The 14,839-nt window shown below is 41.5% G+C and overlaps 1 long non-coding RNA gene across 1 annotated transcript; it reads left to right on the forward strand.

Annotated features, from left to right (window-relative positions):
* The first annotated feature begins 2,172 nt into the window (after positions 1 to 2,172).
* LOC308298302 lies at positions 2,173 to 8,688 on the forward strand. Its single transcript, XR_013962697.1, has 3 exons — positions 2,173 to 2,209; positions 2,437 to 2,486; positions 8,656 to 8,688. It is a non-coding gene; the product is annotated as an uncharacterized lncRNA (long non-coding RNA).
* The last annotated feature ends 6,151 nt before the right edge of the window (positions 8,689 to 14,839 follow it).

Here is a 14,839-nt window from a genome sequence, read left to right on the forward strand (position 1 = left end):
TAATTCTTGCATGAGGCTGCCCTCTGCTGCCAGTATGACCAAAGTACATAATATAATAATAAAAAAAAAACAAAAAAATAAAACGAATTATTAAGTGTGCCTGCCATGCAATGCATGGCAAAACACTTATTGTAATCCGCCATACTTAAGTCAGTCGGTCGGTCGGTAAGTCGGTCATGTTCTTGCAAATTTCGGCACGTAATAACTGCCGCACGATTTACGCCACCGCCGCAATATATACATCAAAACGTGCGGCTCGGCCGGGAATGGGGTGCTATTACTTTTCTTTACGATCCACGTTACCATTGCGACGTAATTCGCAAAAAACGACGCCAAAAACCCCATTGACTTAGAATGGGGGAAATTTCGGCACGTAATAACTGCCGCACGATTTACGCCACCCCCGCAATATATACATCAAAATGTGCGGCTCGGCCGGGAATGGTGTGCTATTACTTTTCTTTCCGATCCGCGCAACCATGGCAACGTAATTCGTAAAAAACTACGCTCAAAAACCCCCATTGACTTTGAATGGGGGACTCCGAAAAAAAACCAGAAACTTTGGCGCCACATAACTCTGCCATACTTTTGCCTAGCAACGTGATTTAATCTTTAAAATGCACACACAACTTTGGTATTTTTTCGGCCAATAGGGATGAGCTGTAATTGATTAACCCCTGCCCCCTCTGTAACAGGAAGTGCCCTTCGCCAAACAGGAAGTGCCTCTACATCTCATGAACCATTTGTCGTACAGATGCGTGGATGGTTTCATATGACTTGATTAAGAGTCCTTGACCTCAATTGGGGCCTATTTCGCCAAACAGGAAGTGCCCCTCACCAAACAGGAAGTGACCCTTTACCTCGTGAACCGTTTGTCGTACAGACACGTGGATGGCATCAAATGACTTGATTAAGAGTCCTTAACCTTAATTGGGTCCTATTTCGCCAAACAGGAAGTGCCCCTCACCAAACAGGAAGTGACCCTTGATCTCGTGAACCGTTTGTCGTACTGACGCGAGGGTTGTGTCAAATGACAAGATTAAGAGTCCTTAACCTTAATTGGGGCCTATTTCGCCAAACAGGAAGTGCCCCTCACCAAACAGGAAGTGACCCTTGATCTTGTGAACTGTTTGTCGTACAGACGCGCGGGTTGCGTCAAATGACAAGATTAAGAGTCCTTAACCTTAATTGGGGCCTATTTCGCCAAACATGAAGTGCCCCTCACCTAACAGGAAGTGACCCTTGATCTCGTGAACCGTTTGTCGTACAGACGCGTGGGTTGCGTCAAATGACAAGATTAAGAGTCCTTAACCTTAATTGGGGCCTATTTCGCCAAACAGGAAGTTCCCCTCACCAAACAGGAAGTGACCCTTTATCTCGTGAACCGTTTGACGTACAGACGCGTGGGTGGAACCATATGACTTGATTAAGAGTCCTTAACTTTAATTGTGGCCTATTTCGCCAAACAGGAAGTGCCCCTCTCCAAACAGGAAGTGACCGTTTATCTCGTGAACCGTTTGTCGTACAGACATGTGGGTGGTGTCATATGAAGAACCATAATGTTAAAGCTTATGCTAAAAATGCTAATGTTGAAAAATGTAACGCTAATGCTAACACCAACCGCTACAAAAGGTTGCACAGACTTAGCGAGCTGCAGGCACACTTGAAATTTCTTAGAAATTTTCTTTTCTAGTTTTTCTATAATGTCGCAAAGGTAAGCTGCTTTTTGCTGGCACCGGACCCAATAAATAAATAATAACATCTGGCAGTAAAACTGTTAATATCTGTTTAAGGTAGATTTAGAACAGATACAAAATATGCGATTAATTTGCGATTAATCGCGCAATTAACTACAAACAATCATGTGATTAATCGGATTAAATATTTTAATCGACTGACAGCTCTAGTTTTTATAACTTTTATAACTACTATGATATCAAATGTATTTTCATAAGGAGATGTTTTTATTTCAGCCTAGAAGATTCAGGTTAATGTAGCTCCATCATTGTTCAAAGAAAAACAATAACATATGCTTAATAAATTGTCTGTCTGTCTGTCTGTCTGTCTGTCTGTCTGTCTGTCTGTGTGTGTGTGTGTGTGTGTGTGTGTGTGTGTGTGTGTGTGTGTGTGTGTGTGTGTGTGTGTGTATGTGTGTGTGTGTGTTTCTAGACTCTTCTCTGACGATGTCCATCATTCCAACATGGACATTGTGAGTAGAACCATCTCCTCTACAGAGCAATCGCACTGAACACCACTAGAACCTCTACAGAACAATCACACTGAACACCACTAGAACCTTTACAGAACAATCACACTGAACACCACTAGAACCTCTATAGAACAATCACACTGAACACCACTAGAACCTCTACAGAACAATCACACTGAACAACAGGAAAGTCTCTGATTGTTTCCTGTCTGCTTTGTGTCTTTCAGAGCCATTTTGATCCCAGCGTGCAAACAGTGCAGTCAACCGATCAATACAGGTCAGTCTAAACACAGAACAGTCAACCAATCAATACAGGTCAGTCTAAACACAGAACAGTCAACCAATCAATACAGGTCAGTCTAATCACAGTACAGTCAACCAATCAATACAGCTCAGTCATTCTAAACACAGAACAGTCAACCAATTAACACAGTCAGTCTAAACCAGTGCACATCCCCTAGACTTTTTATATGGTGCTGGATCCAAAAGTAAACCGCACACGTTATTATGCTCTCCCGTCTTTTCTTTATTTCTCAACCACACAACGTTTCGCCCACAGTGGTGTAAAGTAACTAAGTACATTTACTCAAGTACTGTACTTAAGTACACTTTTGAGGTATTTGTACTTTACTTGAGTGTTTCCAATTTCCAATACTTTTACTTCTACTCCACTACATCTGGGATATTGTACTTTTACTCTACTACATTTATTTGAAAACTTTACTTTGCAGATATAAATGATTGTATTATAAAACATACATTAATCAACTTTAGCCCTATTTTATACCTTGGCTATGATGCGACGCATTGTGAGCTTGTAGATCTGCTATTTTCAAAACATTTTGTACTTTTACTTTTGGTAATTTAAGTACATTTTGATGCCAATACTTTTGTACTTTTACTCAAGTACATTTTGAATTCAAGACTTTTACTTGTAACGGAGTATTTCTACATTGCAGTATTGGTACTTTTACTCAAGTAAAACATCTGAGTACTTTTTCCACCACTGTTTACCCAGCAGGGCTTTTTCAAGCTTAAACATAGTTTAGGCAGGAACATTTACGTCACGATTTAACCATTTATTGCATAAATGGAATACAGTTAATCTTGGCGTTTAAAGGGCTCCGCGTTCGGAGATGTTCCCTGAATTTTGTGCAAGCTTTTCTGTGCATGCGAAGCAAAACCAGGGAACACAAAGCAATACCCCCCATAGGGATACAATAGAAAAATAATAGCAATAACCATGACATGTAACATAGTACAAAAAAATCACAGTATTGAGCTTAACAACATTGACATGAAACTTAGTCAAGATCACAGTACTTGAGCTTAACCACATGTCATGTAACTAGGCCAGTCAATCTAAGCTAAAAAGGGCCTGACCCAAAATAAATTAGTAATGGTTCAAGGTTTTTTATGATCCTTAGGGTCATCCAAAAAACATGTTAAAAGTTGTGAATTATATATTTAGTGGATCAAGGTGATTTCAGGGGGTTCAAGTTTGGGTCCATTCACTTACAATACAGGAAAAAAGCCCCCCCATAACATCTTCTTTAAGTAGCAGATGAGGGGTCTAACTAGGGGTTTTTCATGATCCTGAAACCATTGCAAGCATTTGTTTTGCACAAAAAACATTCCTCTGGCTAAAAACGGACGACACAAAACTATGGATTAGTGATGAGTCATCACTTTTCTGGGGTCAGTTCCGTTTTGTGGTGTCCGTTTTTAACCCGACGAATGTTTTTTGTGCAAAACAAATGTTTGCAATGGATTCAGGATCATGAAAAACCCCTAGTTAGACCCCCTCACATGCTACTTAAAGAAGATGTTTTGGGGGGTCTTTTTTTCCCCTGTATAGTATTAATGTTATTTGGATGATCCTAAGGATCATAAAAAAACATGAACCATTACTATTGCAATTTCTTTTGGGTCAAACCTCCAAGTATTTGAGCTAAGCCAGACTGATCGTGCAAATAGGTGGAAGCTGGAGTGGAGGAGGCAGCAAGCAGCAAACGATTCCGAAGCTTCGGAAACCAAGCATTGGTAGAGAAGCAAGCCGTATTTAAAGGAGCCTTCCCTACTGATTGAGAGCTTTGATTGGAGTATGGCAGTCATGTGACCAGGAGATATGTTAATGAGGTATGAGAACAGAGCTGACTGACATCTGACTACAGCTGAGCAGCAACTTGACTCCCATGTCCTGCATAAACTAACGCTGACACTTCATTTATGTCACCTTAAACATAGACTTGAGTACAACAGAGTTATATTAATATTTCCAAAGCATTTAAAATAAATACATTCGCATTAAGCTACCAGCTTTAAGTTCACTTGGATACTGTCAAAACTGTAAAAAGTATTTTAAGGGATTAGTCTATAAAGTTGTATTGACTGCCACCATTAAAAGTCAACTATCAAGCTATGCTGCCAAGCATTTTCATTTTTTTTTTTACCACATTTACCATTTTTATTTTAATTCTGACTAATGATGACTATGTCATGCCATGGCCCAGATGAAAGAGGATAACTTCTAGTTTCCCAAGAAAAACAATATGTTTTTATCATGTACATTTCTTTAGTTATAGCCATTTGAAAACTTGTTTCACCAAAACCAAGCCCTCTCAGAATAAGACGTTTTTGTGAATGATCTCTTTTCAAGTAAACAACACATTTTTATTTTACTCACAGCTCTTTATTTATTAAATGAGATGCTTACTTTATGATTTGAAACAAAAACAATATTTTTACAGTGTAATAGGCACATTGTGTAATAGGCCAGTAATAACCCAATCTTTTTCTCAAGTTACAATCAAAAGTGTTTGTGTGTGTGTGTGTGTGTGTGTGTGTGTGTGTGTGTGTGTGTGTGTGTGTGCGTGTGCGTGTGTGTGCGTGTGCACTAGAGCTGGGATACCCGACTGAAAACCTGTGGGGCCCGACAAGCCCGACGGGCTCGGGCTTGGAACGGACGCATTTTCATAATTAATTGTCGAACGTCGATTCGGGTCGGACATAATTGTTGATATAGCCTCTGCCAACCTATGACATGCATCATGCACTCTCTCTGATGATACACGGAACGTACAACTCCTGTGTGTGTGTGTGTGTGTGTGTGTGTGTGTGTGTGTGTGTGTGTGTGTGTGTGTGTGTGTGTGTGTGTGTGTGCGCGTGTGTGTGTGTGCGTGTGTGTGTGTGTGCGTGTGCTGCTCGCACTAATGCTGCAGCCAGAGAGACAAAACTCTGAGCATGGAGAAAAGTCCCACACTGAGGTAAACGTGTTGTTGTGGTTTGTTTGGAAGTGGCGTGCCGCTGAATGGAACTCCTAGCTTGTTTTCCCACTACTTTACCTTGCATTGGAGGTTTATTTTTCGGCGCTGTTGTGTGCAGTCGCAGTGCACTGTGCCAGCCTTGTCCGTCTGTCCGTTCAACACATCACATCACTCAAGTAAATCCTGGCTTTTATGCTTCATCGCGGTGTGTTCCGTGACAAAAGTGGCTGATCTACAAGCTCACAACGCCTCGCATCCGCGATGCATTGTGAGCTTGTAGATCTGCTATTTTCCAGGAGCAGAAATGCAGAATGAGCGAGTCACTGTCAGACGTCATGTTGCGGACGTCTAGCGCAGCGCAGCACAGCGCACCACGCGTTATTATTTGTATTATTTAATAATCAACGTAGCCTACTATTTAAACATTTTCACAATCCACAGCGTGGCTTAATAGAACACAGGGTAACATGCAGGCATGCTGCATGCACTGCACAATAGAACAAGTTTGCTTGTGAGTGTAAATTATCAGTGGCTTCCTCAAAGAAAACTAAATGAGGCGAAAAAGCAAATGAGTTAAATAGCCTATATATTAACAAAATAAAATAGCAAATAAGTTGCAAATAAGTTGTTTTCTTTACATAAAAAAAGCTTTGTATGCCTACTCACCAAGTCTGATTATTTGAACACAAAATCCTCCTCCTTTCTTTCCTCAAGAACACGTCAGTGACTCTGTCATACAGTCTATCTTTGAGTTTCAGTTCCAGCAATAGTTCCCTTTCTATCGACATGGAGGCTAATGCCGAAAGTCGTGCCTGTCCAGTAGTATTTCTCAAATACGTTTTGATTCGCTTTAAAGCAGAGAATGACCGCTCGACTGAAGCCGTGGACACAGGGATGGTCACTGCCACACATGCCAGTGTGTAGAGTTGCCTCATGGGATCAATCAGATCTTTCTGCTTAAGGAAATCAAGGGACTTTCCCTTTCCCTTCAAAATCAGTCATGGCATACATTGCAGTCAGTTCTGTTTTTAGCTTTGATAGATCGAACAGTGTTCCATGACACTCTGTTAAACTGGAGAAGGCTGTTTGCGGGATTTTTTTCTGGTATGCCTGAAAGTGCTGGGGGTCCAGGAGGGAGAGAAACATTAATTTTTTGTGGTCTTTAAACCTGTTTCGTAACTGGCAAAGAAGGTTGTCCAGAATATTGCTGTGGAGTTGTTGGTAGTGTGTGTGATGGTCCCCTGGGCCTCTGCGTGCGCTGGGATGACAGATGTGCGCTGTGGCATCGTAGATTTCACCGAACCAGCTCCTCTCCCGCTCAATTGTGTCACAAAACTGCGTGTCAGAATAATCAAAAATCCAATTGAATGTGTCAAGCAAAAATTAAAACTCAAAATCATTCAGACATGAATTAAATCCATCATCGGCGAGCAGAGTATCCCCTTCATACTCCTTGTGATGCTCCAGTATGTGGTCAAACAGCTCCTTTAGGGCAACTCTCTTCTCAAAGACGGCATTGACCAATCTGGACGCATATTGCCACCTCGTTGGTGCAACATTAGGAAGACAGCGCTTGCAGATGTCATCCAGCAGTTGTGTGCGCTTAGGGGATCGTGAGAAAAAAGCTGCCAGGCCTTTGAGGTTGGCAAAGAAGATTTTGCTTTCTTTAAGCTTTGAGGGCTCTATTATGATCCAGGTCTTATGCCTTATGCCTTAAATTCTTTGCCTTTTTTTTTACTATTTTGAAAAACATTTTTAAATACTTCAAATGCTGATCTACATCTGCACGTTGTGAGCTTGCAGATCAGCTATATATTTAAAAAAAATATGTCTATATAGTAAAAAAAGGCAAAGAAGTTAAGGCATAAGGCATAAGACCTGGATCATAATAGAGCCCTGAGGCTCCTTGAGTCAGTACTAAATGTAATCGATGTGCATAGCAGTGAATGATTAAGGCCATAGGCACCCTCTCCTTTATTTTAGCCTGCACCTCATTCAGTCTAGATGTCATGACTGCTGCGCCATCAAAACACTGTGCCACAACTTTATCCAGACTACATTCCTTTTCCTCCAAGAAACGGAACATAAGAGCGGAAATGTCATCGGCTCGCTTACCACTTGACACATCTTCAAATCGGATAAATCGCTCCTTGACACCGGTCTGTGACATAACGCAGGACGAATGACAGCTGTGCTTGATGTCTCGTCCACCATAACAGCAACAAAGGGAGTTTTTTAATCTCCATTTGTATTTCTTCCCCCATCACTTCAGCAATAGCATAAATCAGGTCATTTTGTATTTTGCCCGAAGTTCCAGTGAACACTTTGTTAGTGGACAGATGATATTGTAACTCTTCGTTGTTGTTTTCAGCAAGAAAGGAAAGAAGCTCTGCGTAGTTTCCTTTGTTTGTGGACTCAGCGCTTTCATCGTGTCCCCTAAATGAAAGTTCCTGCTTACCCAAAAACAGAACACAATTAATCAATTTGTTCAATATCTCTCTATTTTTCTTCACCCTTTCATTGGGCAGCTCTGTTGTCCAGCGCGCTTGTTCGTTGAGCTGTAGATCCACTCGGGTGTCCCTAAACGTTTTCAAAAGCACCGTTGCTTGTAAGTGACCTGTCGTGGCTTGGTGTCTCGTTGCCTCGTTGCTGCCTTAGTTAGACAACTCAAGTTTGCATACCCAGTGTGGCTCCAAACACCAAATTGATCAGTTGCAAATAATAAGCATTCCCAGCAGAACAGTTTGCAGTGCGTCTCGGAGCCAGTCTGTGAGCCACTGATACCGCTCGTAGTTCGCTATTTGAAAGTGGCGGATAAAGCCCTTCCCCTGCTGTGACAGGCTTCCTAGTGCCTGCCGTTGGACGGCCTGTCCTTAAGCTGTCTAGCTTTTCTGGAAAAGTTCGTCTTGAGAATGGCGTTGCAATAGTGGTGGACTTTCAGGATTATGTTTAGACATGCTATAAACTCTATATGGGATGGCTGACCACATGTCCACATGTTTAGTCTGTTGGTCACACACAAACGCATGCACGCACGCACGCACGCACGCACGCACGCACGCACGCACGCGCGCGCGCACACACACACACACACACACACACACACATACGCACTCTTAAGCACACACACTCATAAGCACACATTATTAGCTCAATAAAACTTGTTGTTTTGTGTCACAGTTCCAATTTCCCCGGGGCGGGGCTGTTCCAGTGCAAAGCGACAGGGTTGGTGTTTGTAACCACAGGCAAAGGGGAAGTGGTCTACTGGACTGTTCAGTGGGAGGAAAGATGTCTCCAGTCAACAGGAAGGATTCCTGCAGGTCCTCTGTTTGACATCCAGTGTCCTCAGAAGTGTGTCTGCCAGCTAGGCCTGCCACACTGTGACATCACACCTGGTGAGTCACTCAACGTGTCCTCCAGCAAGACCTGGACATGCACATGTGAATATGCTAATGTTGATTGTATAAAAAAGTAAAACAACTCAATTTAGGAGACACTATTATTTTAAAATTCATTGTGGACTTTTATATTTGAGATGTGAGCAGTGTCATGGAGTTGTGTTACTGTTGGACTAAGTTTGTTTAGGCATGGGATAGAACTCTTCTGTTTCTTGTGCTAACTCATAACCATTCTTTAATGTTTCAAAACCTTTCCACAGGTGATCTGTGTGTGGCCCACATCACAGATGAGGGGGTGGAACTCTTAGAACCACTGAGAGTGACCCAGACTCATGTCTTTGTAAATGTGACCCACCTGTCTACCTTTGGGATCCTGGAGAAGATTTGGGACTTCTTCAAAATGTCAAAACGTGCTCAGGTTCTGCTCTTCCTTTGTCCACCGGGACGTGAGGGACGGATACTAAATGTATTCCTGCTGCCGGACAATGTGGATCTTAAAGAGGTACAGTGTTATTTGTTTAATAGCTAGCATCTCTGTGACATTGGATACATTTATACTAAACATGATACAGATTTTGAAAAGACAAGAGGCTAGTCTATAGGTGTGAGCACTTTTGACAAAAATACAAGTTTTTATTTATAGCCTGAATAATCATTATGATTGAACCCTTGTCAAAGATGTTTTGTGTTATTGTAGGTTTTATAAAACAACATGTTTGTGTCATTGTAGGTGATGATGAAACAACCTCCTGGGGATGAACGACTCCAGACCACGTCTGAATGTGATCTTACAGTGAGCCAGCGCTACAGTCTGCAATGCTCTGATCCTTCATATGAAGTAGATCCCAAGGTATCACATCAATACTACAACCTCACATCTCAATGTTCTGATACTTCATATGAAGAGATCCCAAGGTATAACACATCAACACCTCAATGTTCTGATACTTCATATGAAGTAGATCAAGGTATCATATCAACAGGGAAGCCGTTACAGTACCATATTTATATGTTTTTTAGATGCATCCCAAGCATTTGATCGCATCAATCACGGTAAACTGTTTATAAAGCTGCGAGAGTGTGGTGTTCCCTTATACTTAATTAGGATCCTGCAGTTTTGGTATTCACACCAAAATATGCAGGCTAAGTGGGGAACGTCACGTGTATGTCCACTCCTTTTCTGGTGACCAATGGAGTTCGCCAAGGTGGAATTTTGTCGCCTGTACTATTCAATTTATACATGGACGACCTATCTAAACAGTTAAAAGAGTGTAAAACTGGTTGCGTGGTGGGTGATAACCTTATTAACCATATGATTTATGCGGATGATTTAGTAGTGCTGTCTCAATGCAGTGCTGGCTTACAGCAGCTACTCTGGGTCTGCTCAAAATACGGCATAATGTTTGATATTAAGTTTAACTCTAAAAAGAGTGTGGTTATGATCACTAGAACAAAGGACGATCAGAAGCTCACCTTTCCCTTCTTCTCGTTGGCTGGTGAAGTTTTAGAGGTGGTTAAAAAGTTTAAATATCTGGGTCACTTCATTAGAGATGATCTATGTGATGATGACGATGCACAGCGCCAGTGTTGTAAATATTATGGACAAGCCAACATGCTGGCTCGTAAGTTTCACATGTGTACACCAGATGTAAAAATAGCACTTTTTAAAACATATTGCACTCCTTTATATACAGCCCACTTGTGGTGCCGCTACAGCAGTGCTAAAATGAAGAAACTTCAGGTGGCATATAATGATGCCTTTAGAATATTTCTGAAACTCCCAAGATGGACAAGTGCAAGTGAAATGTTTGTGACTTGCAATGTACAAACCTTCAATGCTGTTCTGAGGAATGTTATGTTCAAATTTATGTGTAGACATATAAAATCAAAGAATGAAATAATCAAGGCCTTGACAGAGATCACACAGAGTGATACAAGGTTTACTTCGTGCTTCTGGAAACACTGGAGGCAATGTTTATATGTATTTTAAATGAATGAAAACAGTCTGGAACTGTATACCTCTGTAATGTTTGTTTGTTTTTTGTATGTATGTTTTTATGGACCTTTGTGTCTGAAATAAAGTTTTCATCATCATAAACACGTCGGGGAAACATAATAATGACATTTCATGGAGACCATGAAGGACATGGCCTTGTGCCCTTGTGCCCAGCAGATCAGTGACACAATGGCCCACTTTTCAGATAACAGCATCACATGGTATGGATAATGCCTATAACAGGCCAATGTGAAAAGGGTGGCATTTGTTCTATTCCCTATTGAGAATGTGCGTGCAAAATTGCATGGAAATCACAAGCTGCGTTTATGATTTGAGGCATTTTGTTCAAAACGGACCAATCCTGCAAACTTAAGAAGCCAATGTAAGCCAATTAGGATCTTATAATATATCGGACAGATCAGTTGACACCACACCACCGTTGGGCGAGGTGGAGCCTGCAGTACCATTGCAGCTCAAGAATCCACCATTCCTGAGTGAAATGTCTGGGGCTGAAGTCTGGTGCAACGCACAGGTCCTGGACCTGGTGAGACATAGGAGGGGCCCGGACCATAGACTGTAGAAAAATATGGACGAAGCAAAGCCATTGGTTTCTATGCAGCGCAATGGCCCTTTCTACCCCTTGGAGAAGAACACAGCCGGCTGGTATCAGTTTAGTTGGCCACGCCCCCCCGCAACTTTATAATTTATTTTAAAATACATTGGACCACATTTCGCCAAAACGAATATGATGGTGATTGAAAGGCAATTTTTAACTAGCCATAGGAACCATACAGTATTCATGAAAATGTTAATTAAGGTTAGAAAACGAAAGGGGAAAATGAATGGCATCCAATGGAGGGCAATTCTTTTTGCGATCGGCCGGGGGGGGGAAACAGCGCAACTAGCGGCCAAACATAGGAAGTTTTAGTTCCGTATTGGAGTCATTTTAAATCGGCAGAACTATGCCCCTGGCCTGGACAGGAGTCAATCCACAGAGCCTAGTCCCTCCATGTGCCAGATTTCCTCTCCCAGTCTCGGAAGAGTAGTTTCAGAGCAGTGGAGTGAATGGTCCTGTCTTTCCCTAGTGGGACTGATAGTGGGTCGATACTGGGACGTAAATCGGGACTTGATCAACCCTGGCTGGGTCACCCAAGTGAGGGTATGATTTTGCGAGATCCGAAACCCCGATGAGCTTGGCCTATATCCAGGGCAGGAATTTCACGGCGGCCACGACTGCCATGGCCGTCGTTGCCCCTCTCTTTGGCCGTGTGCCCCTCGAAAAATGACATGCTCAAACGGCCACAGTGGCCGTGGTGCCCCAGTGCCCCGACAAGCGCCCACAGCAGTTCACAATTTCATTGAGGAATAAAGAGGAGACAAAAACATAGAACTACAAAATAAAGACTGGGAGAGAGAGAGAGAGAGAGAGAGAGAGAGAGAGAGAGAGAGAGAGAGAGAGAGAATGCTGGCTGCTGCGCTCACAGCAGTGAAAGTTATTAAACTACTAGGCGACGATGTTTATCTGTCACAGAGGCATGGAGCATGTTTGCAACATGTTCGTTATCAAGCCTACGTCCAACACGCGACAAAATAAAGGAATAATAAGGCTAAAACAGGGAACCAGCTGATGATGTGATGGAAATAATCCCAGATGTGTGGAGAGAGAATGTGAGTGAACAACAAGTTGGTCGGCTGTGTACACGTACCTGAACTCGAGCATTAGCCAAACCGAATCCATACAAACAATGTTAAATCCATAGTCCATACTGGTCCATACTGCAACTTCTGCAGGTGTTGTTTAGTAATGTTAGGCGGTGGCTACTGGGTTGTGGGTTCAGTTGGATGAACTGGACATTTTTTACTGCCTGGTGTTGTCTTACTGTACTGTAGTACTGTACTACTGTAATGTACTGAGATCAGTTGGTTGAACTAGACATTGGTTATATAACCAGGACAGGCGTTGTCTTGTACTGTATTCCTAAAATTGTTTTTTTTTGTTTGTTTGTTTTTTTCATCAAAATGATGAGGAAATGCTGTGTGAAATAATTATGAGTACATGGCAATCTTTGTCCAATAAAGGGGTAAAATAATTGTCATGATGACTAAAACTAGACTAAAATGTCAACAGTTTTTGTTTACACTATACTACTATTCTACTTATACTATTATTTAAGCAAAATTAATTATGACTTGGACTTAAAATCACTGTTTTAATGGATGGCCTTCTGCCCTAGCACTTGGCCTTTGTGCCCTCAAATATTTGACAACACCAAAGGCCAAGTGGCCTTGCCCCTAAAATGACGAAATTCCTGGCCTGGCTATATCACTGAGGATACGTCCCAGGAGCAGTTTTTTTGTTATTGACTATAGAGATACTGTGTACTGATTTGTGTGATTTTTGGAACAAATCTAAAGGAGTAATATAAAAAAAAATTGTTTTACATAAGTCGGCACTATAAAAAGCAGATCTGAATAATGCAGGGCAATGGTTTTTCCATTGGCCTCAAGGGAGTGCACATAAAAGGTTTTATACTGATCGGTGGAGTTATTGAGAAAAACACGAATCGGCCTGTTATAGCGCCACCATGAGGCTGATTTGAACATTTTGAGGTGGCATTTTTTCCTCAACATAGTGGGAATGTGGTTGCAGAATTTCACAGAAATCGCACTCTGTGTTCATGATTTTAGACATTTTGTTCAAAAGGGAGCACTCTTGCAAACTTTGGAAGCCAATCTTATTCAATCAGGATGGAATATGAAAAATCTGAAATATTGTGTACCGGTTTGTGTGATTTTTGGACAAAATCTGTAGGAGTTCTGTCCAAAAATGTGTTTTGCACAAATCAGCCTCCTGGTGGCGCTATAACAGGCCCATGCAAATAATTGGAGGCAGTGGTTCTGATCTGGCATTTTTCAGACATTCAAGTTCTACACTGAACACCGTTTTGCTTTTTTCTACTACAACTATGTGTATGTTTTCAGGATGCTAAATATCGTCACAACTTTGGACCAAATTTCCATCCAACTTTTGAGGTGACGATTGATCTCAATGCAGAAGTCATCCCATTGAAACTGCTGGGACCTGACGAGATAGTCTGGGAGAAGAAGGTTAACCTGAAAGGTAAAGGCAGAGTTTTATCTTATTATGAGATATATAATGGATTATTTTAAAATAATGGTCTTCCCCATTATAACTATCCTGGCCTTTGGATGGACGGCAATGTTACTTTAACTTCAGTTAAGACTTGCAGCCTTTGAATTCATAAGTGTAGTGCAGCCAGTCTGCTGTTGTATCCTACTGGCTTACTAGTCAAGTAAAAAATAAAGCTGAGATTGGAAAAGATTGTGTTATTTAGTTTTTCAACTGATTCTGACAGGAAATTAGGTCTACTAGCCAGGATAAAAAATCTACCATAATCTGCTCACTGCAAATACCCACAGTGGCCAAATCAAGTTGGGCTCCCATCGACTTTCTATACAGGAGGAAAATACCCAGAAAAAAAATCTGCTTTAAGTAGGATGTGAGGGGTCTAACTAGGGGTTTGTCATGATGCTGAATCCATTGCAAGCATTTGTTTTGCACAAAAAACATTCATTGGCCCCAGAAAACGCTCACAAAACTGATGAAAAGTGATGACTCATCACTTTTCATCACTAAACCATCATTTTCTGGGGCCATTTTTAGCCCAAGGAATGTGTTTTGTGCAAAACAAATGCTTCCAATGGATTCAGCATCATGACAAACCCCTAGTTAGACCCCTCACATCCTACTTAAAGCAGATTTTTTTCTGGGTATTTTCCTCCTGTATAGAAAGTCGATGGGAGCCCAACTTGATTTGGCCACTGTGGGTATTTGCAGTGAGCAGATTATGGTAGATTTTTTATCCTGGCTAGTAGACCTAATTTCCTGTCAGAATCAGTTGAGAAACTAAATAACACAATTTTTTCCATCCTGAGTGGATTTTTTTCC

The sequence above is a fragment of the Nannobrachium achirus genome, assembly GCF_963921795.1.
Source record: "Nannobrachium achirus genome assembly, chromosome: 14".
Lineage (NCBI taxonomy): Eukaryota > Metazoa > Chordata > Actinopteri > Myctophiformes > Myctophidae > Nannobrachium > Nannobrachium achirus.